This window comes from Hevea brasiliensis, chromosome 17 (assembly GCF_030052815.1).
Source record: "Hevea brasiliensis isolate MT/VB/25A 57/8 chromosome 17, ASM3005281v1, whole genome shotgun sequence".
In the NCBI taxonomy this organism is placed as follows: Eukaryota; Viridiplantae; Streptophyta; class Magnoliopsida; order Malpighiales; family Euphorbiaceae; genus Hevea; species Hevea brasiliensis.
The window spans coordinates 7,353,027-7,366,431 of NC_079509.1; the positions used below are offsets into that span (position 1 = coordinate 7,353,027).

Below are 13,405 nucleotides of genomic sequence, written 5' to 3' on the forward strand. Positions count from 1 at the left end.
TCTAACACATGCGGAGTCTAAAAATTAACTCAATTGTACAAAATACATTAAATACTATTAATGGACCTGCGAATAAGAAGAGCATGTTAGCCACAACAAATAATCCTCCTGTAGCCTGAAAAAATAGATGAACAGGAGTGAGCGTTCTACTCAGAGAATAAAATACTAATTTTAATTATAATCTCCATAACTATCTAAAGCTAATGCACCATCTGGAGTGAAATGCAACATCGTCATAATTTTCATATCATAACAGCAAAAAAGCAATTTGGAGCACTCACACACTCAACACTGTCAAACAATACATATATGGGAGTTGATCCCCTATACAGCCCTCTTAATCTAACCTCTGCCAGCGAGTGTCTCTCAAGCTGGGCTTTTGCTTAATAAACCAAATGCGGGGTCCCAGTGAGTGTCTCTCAAGCCGTGTCTACCAGTCCTATCCATATCCAATACTATACCACACACACGCCACGTACACACACTGCTCCAAATTACCACAAACAACATCCATGACACTTCAATAATTATGAATGCAATATAAAACGTGCCTAGTATTTAACTACATAGATACATATTTATAAGTGATGCATGGGCATGCTTGAACATATAATAATATCGAAATTACAATTAAAATTAATATTTTACTCACAGACTTAACCGAAGTCACTGTGACGGCTGGGTAGAGAAGGAAGGCTGTCTCAGTTCACCTGATAATTTTATTATAATTATTTAATACATTTGACTCAATACAAACTAAGAAAAGACAAAAAATGTCCTAAGTCGTGCCGAAAATCCGGCAGAGTCTCCCCTATATCTAGGACCTACCCAACCTGCAAAAGGGCTTAAAACACACTTCTATATCCACAAACCACATACCTGCAACTCAATCATATCACATAGTCCTTCCTAGGTCCATCCAAACAATCAACAATCACAATATGAAAAATTACACTTTAGTCCTTATAATTAACATTTTTGCAAAAACTACACAAATGAGCTCTAAAAATTCTAAAACTTTGCCCCGCAGTCCTTAACAATATTACTAAGCTAATTCAAAAGGAATTTTAATTTTCTAAGCTACCATGAATATTCTATGAATTTTTAATCCAATTCAAGCACTAGATAATTATGAAAAAGTAAGGTTCGAATTTACCTATGCTGATTCTGACCCCTAGAACACGCTCGGGATATCTGACAATGGTGGGGTAGCCAAAATCTTGACCCAATTCCAAGACTTTTTCTGTGGCCTGTCTACCCGGCCCGAAATTTACAGATCTGGGCAACCGTTGAATTTTCGTGAATTGAAAGTACCTATACGAAGCCCACAATACGAGAGTTAGTATATAATTTTTACAAAATTTTCTAAGCTCATTTAGTACTCGGAAAAATACTACGAAGTTTCGCAGGGCCCACCGAAAAATGGTGCCATAAAATTTTGAAATTGGTATTGCCGCGAAGCTCTCGACGAGTAGAGCAGTTCGGTACTCTTGGTTTTCTCGTGGGGTTCACAGTTTGCGAGAAATTTAGCCCAAAAGTCGAAATGGGCTAAAAATTTCCGGACAAAAATTGAGAAAACTGCTCAATGGATTTTAGTGTTCTTGGTGTCTATGGAAAGCTCTTAAGGTGTAGATGGGTTTTGACACAAGACTAAGTCTAATTGGTGGCCGAATCGGCCAAAATCAACCTGGGAAGACGAAATGACGAGCGCGCGCAGGGGGGACTTCGCGTGACTTTTTCGGCCACCTGGAGCATCGGCTGGAGGCGAGGAGGTAGCCTGGAGGTGCGCCGGCGTGTGGGGGAGGCTAGGGCATTGGCTGGCTGACAAGGAGTGGAGGGAAGAGAGAGAACACGATGAGAGAAGGAGGGCTGTCGGGAACGCGCGGAAGAGAAGAAGAAAAGGGAAGTGGGTCAGTCCGATTCGACCAGTCCGATCCGATTCGGTTCCATTCCGTTAGTCCGATTCAGAATACAAAAATTTTAATTTTTACTCTGCCTTGGACCGAAAACGAGGCCCAAAAATTCTAAAAAAATTCTAGAAAACTCAAAAAAATTCGTAAAGTCTAAATATATTTTTAGTTTTGCCACGTGGTCCTTAAATTAATTTTTAAAAATCATCAAAATTTTATATTTTCTGAAAATCAAACCTGATTTCTAAAATTCAAAAAATTTTAAATAATTTCCTAAAATTTAAATAAAATAAAATATTAATATTTACCCACAAAATAATAAATTTAAAAAGTAGGGGTGTTACATTCTCTCCCTCCCCCCCCCTCCCTATAGAAAATTCGTCCTCAAATTTTACACAAGGCAAAATAAAGTACAGAATTACACATTGAACAGATAAGGGTACTTGCTATGCATGTCCCTCTCTGACTCCCAGGTGCACTCTTCCACTGACTGGCTCCTCCACAAAACCTTAACTATAAAGATCTGTTTTGATCTTAGCTGCCTTACTTGGTAGTCCACTATGGCTACAGGTTGCTCCTGTCACACCTTACCCCTCCGTAAGGCATAACATGATCCCGTAGAATACTTAATGAACTACCGAACTTCACCTACCGATAACTCATTAAGTACCCTACAAGGGATTTTAAAATAATTTTCTTATATTTTGGAAGTGGTGAGCATTTTAGTGAGAATTAAAAACAATTTATTCAAAGCTTAAGGACTAGTAAAAATTTTTGTCCATTTAATTTTTGCCGCAAATTTTATAAAAATTTTGACAGAGTTCCCTCTGTATTTTGAGAAACCAGTTCTTCAAAGACCTGAAAAAAAACACTTCCAAAATATTTCACAACTCCCAACCACCAATAATTCTCAAATCAACTCAATACAAGACACTTCAAATAATTTCACAATACAAATCAAGATTTCTCATCTCAAAATATTTAATATCTTCATTAACAAAACATAAAGTAGTAAATTCATATGTACAAATATTAGATTTACAGAAGAAAATCAAAGAAAAATATTATTACAATTTATTTACAACTGCTCAATTTACATTGATACTTATGACATTCTGATATTTACATCAAAATAACCATAAGGGTATAAAACAATACCCGTACAAAAGGGATCAAGAAGTTCTTGTCAATCTCGCAGCTCACTCTGCTGCTTTCTCCTTGTTCTTATCTACGACAGTAAATTAAACTATCGCTAAGTATAAAATTACTCAGTGGTGCACAATAAAAATTTAAAATGCAATAATTAAATCATTCATTGCCAAACACAATTCAGATGTTTCTCAAACACATTTCAACAATTATCAAAGTTCCTAATAACACCATTTTGTCAAATAATCTATTAAACACAGTTTAGTCAAACAATTTCATAAACACGGTGTTGCCAAAGTCATACACAACTTAAGCCATGACACAAAATTTCCGATCAATGCTGCGTTGTACACCACGACAAAGCAATCTACAACCCCATTAATCGAAATCAATGAGGGAGGTGGCTAGCTAGCTAATGAGTACTCATCCGATCTACAACCTCAACTGGCAAGCCAGAGAGGGAGAAAAATAAACGATCTCAACCCCATAAATGGAGGAGGAAATGTGATACAGTCATGCTAAGTGTGAATCCAAAATCAATTTAAAACAATTATTTTCAATAATTTATGAGAGATCCCAAACAATTTTCAAAGTTATTTTTGTATTCACAAAGTGGCAACACAATTCATAAATAACACAGCGATTTCATAAAGTATAGCAACTCAAATTTTCAATTGGAAAACAATTACATAAATTTATTGTGCACAAACCTGACTAGAGTCGCCTCTAGGCCTTGACTCAGTCTCTCCGAGCTTCCAAGTCTTTTTCAGCTGAAACACACAATTTCATAGTGTTTCAGTACCATAACTTAACATAAGTCCAAAAATAAATTTAACTTCACTTTAACTAGCTCTATTGCGTTAAATTCGACGTTCTCAAAGTTTTTGTGTTTCGGGTTACTATTCACTACACTATTCAAGTCAAATTGTTGACTTTTTAAGGATTAATAGGTATGGGAACTCCAACTTCACTCACATACCACATTTTGGTCACCAAACTTGTTGGTTTTGGTCATTTTTTCAAAGCGTAGGTCATTTTGGCAAAATTGCCAATTTTCGGTTTTGACGCTCAGAAGTTGCACTGTTCCATTGGTCGATCTACTGTTGGAATTTGACAAAACTTCCTTCATAGAAAATGTTCCTTATTTTCTTAAGTATATTCTCATTTTTGGATCACCTCAATCGGAGTTTTGTAGCTCAAGTTATGGCCAAAATAAGTTTACTGTTCACGTGTACTGTTCATACTAGTATCTTGGGTTCTGGCAGATTTTGATCCAACTTTGGTCAGTAATTTGATCACGTTAAGTTCATAATTTGGTCTAACTTTCTTCATATGAAATGTTCTACTATATCTTAGGTTTCCATCGGTTCAAGAATTACCTAAATCCGAGTTTCCTAGAGAGAGTTATAGCCATCCAAACATTACTGCTCAAATGAAAATCTGTAGAGTTGCAGGTTTGGTAACTTAACTTTGCTCAATAATTTGAATGGGTTAATGGCATAATTTGTGGTGATGTTCTTCATGAAAGTTTTAGATCTATATCTCCTCTAACCCCTGGCCAAATTTTAGGTCAATTTGACCTGTCTAACTCGAGTTATGACCAAATGAATAGTTACTGTTCATTTGGTCGGTTTAATGCGATGTGACTGCTCTCATTTCACTTTGGTCAATTGTTTCACCCAGTTTTGGTCAGTTTTTGGGCATGGTTCCTTAATAAAAATTGTGCTCTTTTATGTCTATTTTCATCCCCAATTAGTGGCATATCAATTAGACTTGTAAAATTTGAGTTTTGGTCCTTCAAAGTGAGTTTGGCAGCATGACCATTGGACTTACGAATTTGGTTTTCATTCCAACAATTCCCACACAACTTATTTGGTCATAATTGACCATTATTTCATTTCACAATAGGTCAAACATGCCATTTATGCATTTCTCCAAATTTTGGTTCATAAACCCTAGCATTGAAACCCTAATCTCACTAACTCTTGCATTTAACCATTTCAATACCTTTAACTATCATCACTTAACTCATTAAGGTTCATATTCCTATCCAAGCCAATCAAGCCATGCAAATTACACTCTTCACAATGCTGGCCGAAATTTCCTCTCTTCCTAAACATGCAATATTTTTCAATTTCTCCATATAATCTCATTCATTTCTACCCTAAATCCATCATATATACTAAAAAGAGAAGTTGGATTAGCTTACCTTAAGTGAGCAGAATTTGTCTATCCAATTCTTCAACTTTGCTTGATTTATTTGCTCCCAATCTTCTTATCAAAGTTCAAATACAAGTTTTAGTTATGGGATGTAAAGATTTCATGGAAAGATTTAGGGTTTAAGGGAAGATTTAGATGGCTTCAATGGAGGTTTTAATCATGGTGAGGGAGAGGGAAATGGGAGGCGGCAACCAAAGGAAGGAAGAAGACTTTTTTTCGTTTTTTTTTTCTTTTATTTTCTTTCATCTTTATCACTTAAAGAAGACCAAAAATCTAATTTAATAAATAATTTAATAAATTTGTTTGTGACATCATTAATGATGTCATCAACTTTGACTTTTCCATTTTTTCCCTTTTTTTCTATTTATTTTTTTTCTATTAGTTCTTTAATTTAATTCCTGATTCCAAAATTTTCTTTTCTCCGATTTTATTGGACAGTTAGGTCAGGAGTCAGCTCTCGGGGTCAATTGACCAAATTGCCCCTTGCCGGTTCATCCCGGTTTGCAAATAATCCAATATTTCTTAGGCTCACGACCTAATTATTTGGTAGCTTACAGTTCTTTTCGTGATTTTCTCTTTTCCACTTTGTGTTTATAAGGGTCCTAAGGACCGTCACTTTACGGTTCGAAATTTGAGTTTAAAATGACTTTGATCGTTAGTCACTCATCACTGTGACTCTCGGCTCGTTTAACCTCTTATGTTCTGTTTTTCTTATTTATAGTTAACTAATTAAACATTACTAATTATTTGTGTTTATGGCTTTTCAAATTGTCTTAAGTGTGGCCCTAATCCCATTAATTGTCCGGACAGACACCGGTCACTGGAATATTGAAATATACCAGGCTATACCAATAGGGGTGTTACAGCTCCTCAAATGTCAAGTTTTCTTTCAGCTCTACTATATCCGACTGCAACACATGAGAAGGATTAGGTATGTATTTCCTGAGTATGGAGATGTGAAATATAGGATGAACATGAGAAAGGTTGGGTGGTAACTCCAACCGATAAGCAACTGCTTAGTAACCTCAAAAGGTCTAGTATACCGAGGTGCCAACTTGCCCTTCTTCCCAAATCTCATAACCCCCTTCATTGGAGAAACCTTCAGGAATACGTTATCGCCTACTGCAAACTCTACATCCCTCCGTCTGGGATCTGCATAACTCTTCTACCTACTGAAAGCTGTTTTCAATTGTTCCCTGATTAAAGGAAATATCTCTAAAGTGTACTGCACTAGGTCTACATCATGCACCTTCGCTTCTCCCATTTCTGTCCAACACAGAGGAGACCTACACTTTCTGCCATATAGCATTTTATAGGGTGCTATCCCTATGCTGAAATGATAACTGTTGTACACTTTTTGCCATATAGTGCTTCATAGGGTGCTATCCCTATGCTGGAATGATAACTGTTGTTATAGGCAAACTCCACCAAGGGTAGCTGGTCATCCCATTGACCTCCAAAATCCAAAACACACATGCAAAGCATGTCTTCCAGTGTTTGGATTGTTCTTTCAGACTGCCTATCTGTCTGAGAGTGGAAGGCAGTACTAAAGTTTAATTGTGGACCAAGTACCTCTTGCAGCTTCCTCCAAAACCTAAAAGTGAACTAGGGCCCTCTGTCAGATATTATGGAAGCAGAAACTCCATGCAATCTGACTATTTCTCGAACATAGAGCCGGGAGTACTGTGCAATAGAATATGTGATTTTCACAGGCAAAAAATGAGCTGATTTAGTCAGACGATCTATAATTACCCATACCGAATTATATTCCTGCATGGTACGAGGTAACCCGGTCACAAAATCCATAGTGATCATTTCCCACTTCCATTCTGGGATAGGGAGCTCTTGCAACTTCCCTGACGGCCTTTGGTGTTCAAACATCACCTTCTGACAAGTCAAGCACTTGGACACAAAGTCTGCTATATCTCTCTTCATGCCATTGCACCGGTAGCTATCTTTTACATCATGGTACATCTTGGTGGAGCCTGGGTGAACATTGTACAGTGTATAGTGTGCCTCTCGCATGATTTCATTTCTGAGATTGTCCACGTCGAGCACACATATCCTGGAACCTTGCATAAGGGCACCATCATTGGCAAATCCAAACTCACCACCTTCACCCTGCTGTCCTTTTTCTATGATCTTCATCAATTGCTGGTCTCTGTGCTGGGAAACTTTGACTCTCTCTCGCAGATCTGGTCTCACTGAAAAATGGGCCAATAATACCCCCTCATCTGAAAGATCTAAGATAAGACCTTGATCCATCAACTTATGTACTTCTTGAATCAACAATCTCTTCTCCGTTGATATGTGTGCCAAGCTGCCAGAAGATTTTCTGCTCAAAGCATCTGCTACTACATTGGCCTTCCCAGGGTGGTAGTGGATGGTACAATCATAGTCCTTCAGAAGCTCCATCCATCTCCTCTGTCTCAAATTTAAATCCCTCTATTGGAAGATGTACTTCAAACTCTTGTGGTTGGTGTATATCTCGCACACTTCACCATACTGGTAGTGTCTCCAGATCTTTAGTGTAAAGACTACAGCCGCCATTTCCAAATCATGGGTGGGGTAGTTCTGCTCATGCCTCTTTTGCTACCTTAAAGCATAAGCCACTACTTTTCCATTCTGCATCAAAACACACCCTAAGCCAACTCTGGAGGCATCACAGTACATGATATATCCTTCATCACTCATCGGTAATGTTAACACAAGGGCTATGGTTAGACACTCCTTAAGCTTCTGGAAACTCTCCTCACAATCATCTGTCCAAATGAATGGAACATTCTTCCGAGTTAACTTGGATAGGGGAGCTGCTATCCTGGAAAAATCCTACACAAAACGCTTATAGTAGCCAATTAGGCCCAAAAAACTTTGCACCTCAATGACTGTTGTAGGCCTAAGCCAATCAGTTACAGCCTCAATTTTCTTGGGATCCACTTGAATGCCTTCACTAGAAACCATGTGTCCTAAGAATGAGATGCTTTCTAGCCAAAATTCACATTTTGAAAATTTGGCATATAGTTGGTGCTCCCTCAAAGTCTGCAATACTATTCTCAAATGCCATGTGTGTTCTTCCTCAGTCCGAGAGTATACCAAAATGTCATCTATGAATACGATGACAAAATGGTCCAAGAATGGCCTGAACACCCTGTTCATCAAGTCCATGAAGGCCGCTGGTGCATTAGTGAGTCCAAAAGATATTACCAAGAACTCATAATGACCATATCTTGTCCTGAATGCTGTCTTAGACACATCCTCATTCCTGATTCTCAACTGATGGTATCATGATCGTAGGTCTATTTTGGAAAAGAATCTAGCCCCTTGGAGCTGATCAAACAGATCATCGATCTAAGAAAGTGGATACATGTTCTTCACAGTCACCTTGTTCAGCTCTCTATAATTAATACACAACCTCAAGGACTCATCTTTCTTTCTCACAAATAGAACAGGAGTGCCCCAGGGTGAAGTGCTCGGATGTATGAAACCCTTGTCCAAAAGCTCCTGTAATTGCTCCTTTAGCTCTTTCAATTATGCTGGAACCATCCTGCAAGGCGGCATTGATATGGGGTTTGTACCCGGCACAACATCAATGCAAAACTCTATTTCCCTTCCTGGTAGCAACCCTAGAAGCTCCTCAGGGAAGACATCCATGAATTCTTTGACAACAGGAACATTTTCTATGTTAACAGTTCTACAGATGTATCTTTCACCAATGCCAAATACCCTTGACATCCATGCCTCAACATTTTTCTAGTACTAATTGCTGACACCAAATTATATGGAGCCACACTCCTGTCACCATCAAAGCTAAACTCTTCCACTCCATGTATGTGAAAATACACCTTTTTTTTCCTATAGTCTAAAGTAGCATAATGAGTTGCCAACCAATTCATTTTCAAAATTATATCGAAATCCATTACTGGTAGAGGAACCAAGTATGCTGGGAGGATCCTTCCATCCATTACCACTGGGCTACCCGAAAAAACTATATCCACATCTGTGTTGTCACTAAGTGGGGTAGCTACAGACAAAGGGCATTTCTAAAGTTGTAGGGTTCCTACCCAATCTCATGGTAAAAACTGTGGAGACAAATGAGTGCGTAGCACCCGAATCTATCAAAACACGAGCCTCATAGGAACAGACTAGAAGAATACCTGCCACAACTACATTGGAAGCCTGAGCATCCTAGTGGGTCAAGGTGAAAACCCGAGCTTGACCCCTACCCTATGTTGCAGAACCCTGATATTAACTTCTATCTCCAAACCTACCTCCAAATCCACGTCTTCCTTGTCCTTGGCCCTGTTGGCCACTGAACTGACTGTCTGCCATGCTGGAAGCACTAAGATACAACTGACGAAGAACATTTACAACAGAACTCTGTGACCCTGCTGGCCCACTTTGTGCAAAGTGACCCTGCTGGCCACACCGGAAACATACACCTGAACCCATCATACAAGGTCCTGAATGTCCTCTTCCACACTGTGTGCAAGGTATCAAGGAGGATCCTGAACTAGACTCAAAACTGCTATAACCTGAACTGTGACCATTGCTGGATCCATACCTTGGTCTAAATCCTCAATATTTGTGTTTAAAACCACCATTCTTGTTGCTTCTACCTCTTCCTCTGTAGTGACTTTGGCCGCCACTATCCGTGGTACCCGTGTAGGGAACACCTGAAGAACCTTCTGCTCTATTCTTCTTTGCCCTTTAACTGTCATCTCCTATATAGCTAATCTCAATCTGTCAGGCTCAATCAATTATCATATCACAAGACTGATCAGACATCATGGCCAGGTTTGCATACCTCCTATCCAGCCCCTTTAGGAACCTCTTTACCTTCATACTTTCTGTAGCCACTACTGTAGGGGCATACCTGCTCAGTTCTAGAAATTCTGTAGCACATTCATCTACAAATCTGTCATCCTACCTTAAGGCCTCAAAGGCCCACTACTTTTGATCTCTGAAACTTTATAGCACAAACCTGTTGATAAACAGTTCCACAAATTGAGTCCAAGATAAACCTTCAATCCGAGGTAATATGTAGTCATTCATCTATTGCCTAGGCACAGGCCCCATGACATGCTGCACACACTCTATAAGCCTCCAATCAGTCAACTACAACTCCATCCCTGCCTGTTTGCAGGAATACAAAAACTGATAGGCATCATATGACACATCAAAAGTACCAAGCACCAACTTCTTGAAATTAATTATTTGTTGTGCCATCATATCGATGGTTCTCTGCAATCCAGCTAAGGTAGCTGCCATTGGGTCCATGGGACCCTGGGCCATAAAAGACTGTTCCTGAACTGGTAGCGGCTGCTCTTCTACTTGAGCAGCTCTAGGTCTCCTACCCCATCTCCTTGGGGCAGGCACCTCATCCTGTGCCGACACCTCGTCGGGCACATCCGGTTCTGGTGCAGTGGCAGCTCTTCAGCTTCTACGCATATTCCTAAAATTCAATAGTATTAGCTCACAAAAATTCAAAACGGCATGTTACACAGCTCTATAGACTCATATTTACACACAATTATACAAAGTAGAAACTAGAAGCAAAGATGACAATGCAAGACGAATGTGGACCCTATTCTCCGCATGTGACTCCTATTAGACTCTTCCCAACACTTTAGACAAATATTCCCTATGAATCTGGAGCCTAAGCTTTGATACCACATTTGTCATTACCCAACCTATGGGTCAGACCTGCACTAGGACCTGGGCCAGCCTAAAGCCCCCGAGGCCCGTGGTAAGCCTAACTATTCTTCAACCCAACTCTAAGACCCATTTGGGCCCAATTTCAAGAATTTAACTGAACAGAGTCCGGCCATAAAATGGACCATTCAACGGGGAGTTTTTGACTCGCCCAACCTGTAAATACAATATATAATAAATTGGGGAGCTCAGCTCACCCTCCACATAATCAAAATGTCATAACGCAAATGGAAGCTTAGCTCCCTCATCCAATCCCATCACGCATACAGTTAATAATTTTACAGGTCCAACATAACTTTTATAATACAGGTCTAAAATAAAAATAAGTGCTTCTAACACATGCGGAGTCTAAAGATTAACTCAATTGTACAAAATATATTAAATACTATTATGGACTTGCGAATAAGAAGAGCAGGTTAGACGCAACAAATAATCCTCCTGTAGCATGGAAAAATAGATGAATAGGAGTAAGCGTTCGACTCAGAGAGTAAAATACCAATTTTAATCATAATCTCTATAACTATCTAAACCTAATGCACCATGTGGAGTGAAATGCAACATCGTCATAATTTTCATATCATAACAGCAAAAAGGCAATTTGAAGCACTCACATACCCAACACTGTCAAATAATACATATATGAGAGTTGATCCCGTATATAGCCCTCTTAATCCAACCTCTTCCAGCAAATGTTTCTCAAGCCGGACTTTCGCTTAATAAACTAAATGTGAGGTCCCAGCGAGTATCTCTCAAGCCATGTCTACCCGTCCTGTCCATATCCAATACCATACCACACACACGCCACGCACACACACTACTCCAAATTACCACAAACAACATCCATGGCACTTCAACAATTATGAATGCAATATAAAATGTGCCTGGTGTTTAACTATATAGATACATATTTATAAGTGATGCATGGGCATGCTTGAACATATAATAATATTAAAATTACAATTAAAATTAATATTTTACTCACAGATTTAACCGAAGTCACTGTGGCAGCTGGCTCACCTAATAATTTTATTACAATTATTTAATACATTTGACTCAATATAAACTAAGAAAAGACCAAAGATATCCTAAGTCGTGTCGAAAATCCGACAAAGTCTCCCCTATACCTAGGATCTACCCAACCTGCAAAAGGGCTTAAAACGCACTTCTATATCCACAAACCACATACACACAACTCAATCACATCACATAGCCCCTCTTGGGCTCATCCAAACAGTCAACAATCACAATATGAAAAATTACAGTTTAGTCCTTATAATTAACCTTTTTGCAAAAACTACCCAAATGAGCTCTAAAAATTATAAAACTTTGCCCCGCAGTCCTTAGCAATATTACTAAGCTAATGCAAAAGGAATTTTAATTTTCTAAGCTACCACAAATATTCTATGGATTTTTAATCCAATTCAAGCACTAGATAATTAAGAAAAAGTAAGGTTCGAGTTTACCTATGCCGATTCCGACCCCAGGAACGCGCTCGGGACATCTGACAATGGTGGGGTAGCTAAAATTTCGACCCAATTCCAAGACTTTTTCGGTAGCCTGTCTGCCAGGCCCGAAATTTATAGACTCAAGCAACTGTTGAATTTCTGCGAATTGAAGGTATCTACACGAAGCCCACAATATGCGGGTTAGTATATAATTTTTACGAAAATTTCTAAGCTCATTTAATGCTCGGAAAAACACTACGAAGTTTCGGCAAGACCCACGAAAAAACGATGTTGGAAAATTTTGAAATTGGTATTGCCGCAAAGCTCTATATGAGTGGAGCACTCCGCTACTCTCGATTTTCTTGTGGGGTTCACGGTTTGCAAGAAATTTAGCCCAAAAGTTGAAATAGGCTAAAACTTCCTAGACAAAAATTGGGCAAACCGCTCGATGGATTTTGGTGTTCTTGGTATTTATGAAAAGTTTTCGAGGTGTAGATGAGTTTTAACACAATACCCGATCCGATTGGTGGCCGGATCGCCCGGAATCAACTCGGGAATACAAAACGACGCGTGGACGCAAGGGGGACTTCGCGCAACTTTTTCAGCCGCCTGGAGCATCGGCCGGCGGCGGAGAGGTGGCCTAGAGGTGTGCCGGCGTGTGGGAGAGGTTGGGGTGTTGGCTGGCCGACGAGGGTGGAGGGAAGAGAGAGAAAACGAGGAGAGAAGGAGGGCTGTCGGGAATGCGCGGAAGAGAAGAAGAAAAGGGAAGTGGAGCCGGTCCGATTCGATCGGTCCGATCAGATCTGGTTCGATTCGACCGATTTGATTCAGGATATAAAAATTTGAATTTTTACTCTGTCTTGGGATCGAAAACGATGCCTAAAAATTCTGAAAAATTCTAGAAAACTCAGAAAATTCATAGAGTCCAAATATATTTTTAGTTTTGCCACGTGATCTTTAAATTAATTT

The 13,405-nt window shown here is 39.2% G+C and overlaps 1 protein-coding gene across 1 annotated transcript in view; it reads right to left on the reverse strand.

Annotated features, from left to right (window-relative positions):
• Positions 1 to 5,344: 5,344 nt before the first annotated feature.
• LOC110665264 (elongation factor 1-delta 1) overlaps positions 5,345 to 13,405 on the reverse strand; it is a 30,153-nt gene continuing 22,092 nt past the window's right edge. Inside the window, exon 9 of the transcript XR_009145802.1 lies at positions 5,345 to 5,355. The gene's annotated coding sequence lies outside the window, so the exon portion shown is untranslated. The remainder of the gene's footprint in view (positions 5,356 to 13,405) is intronic.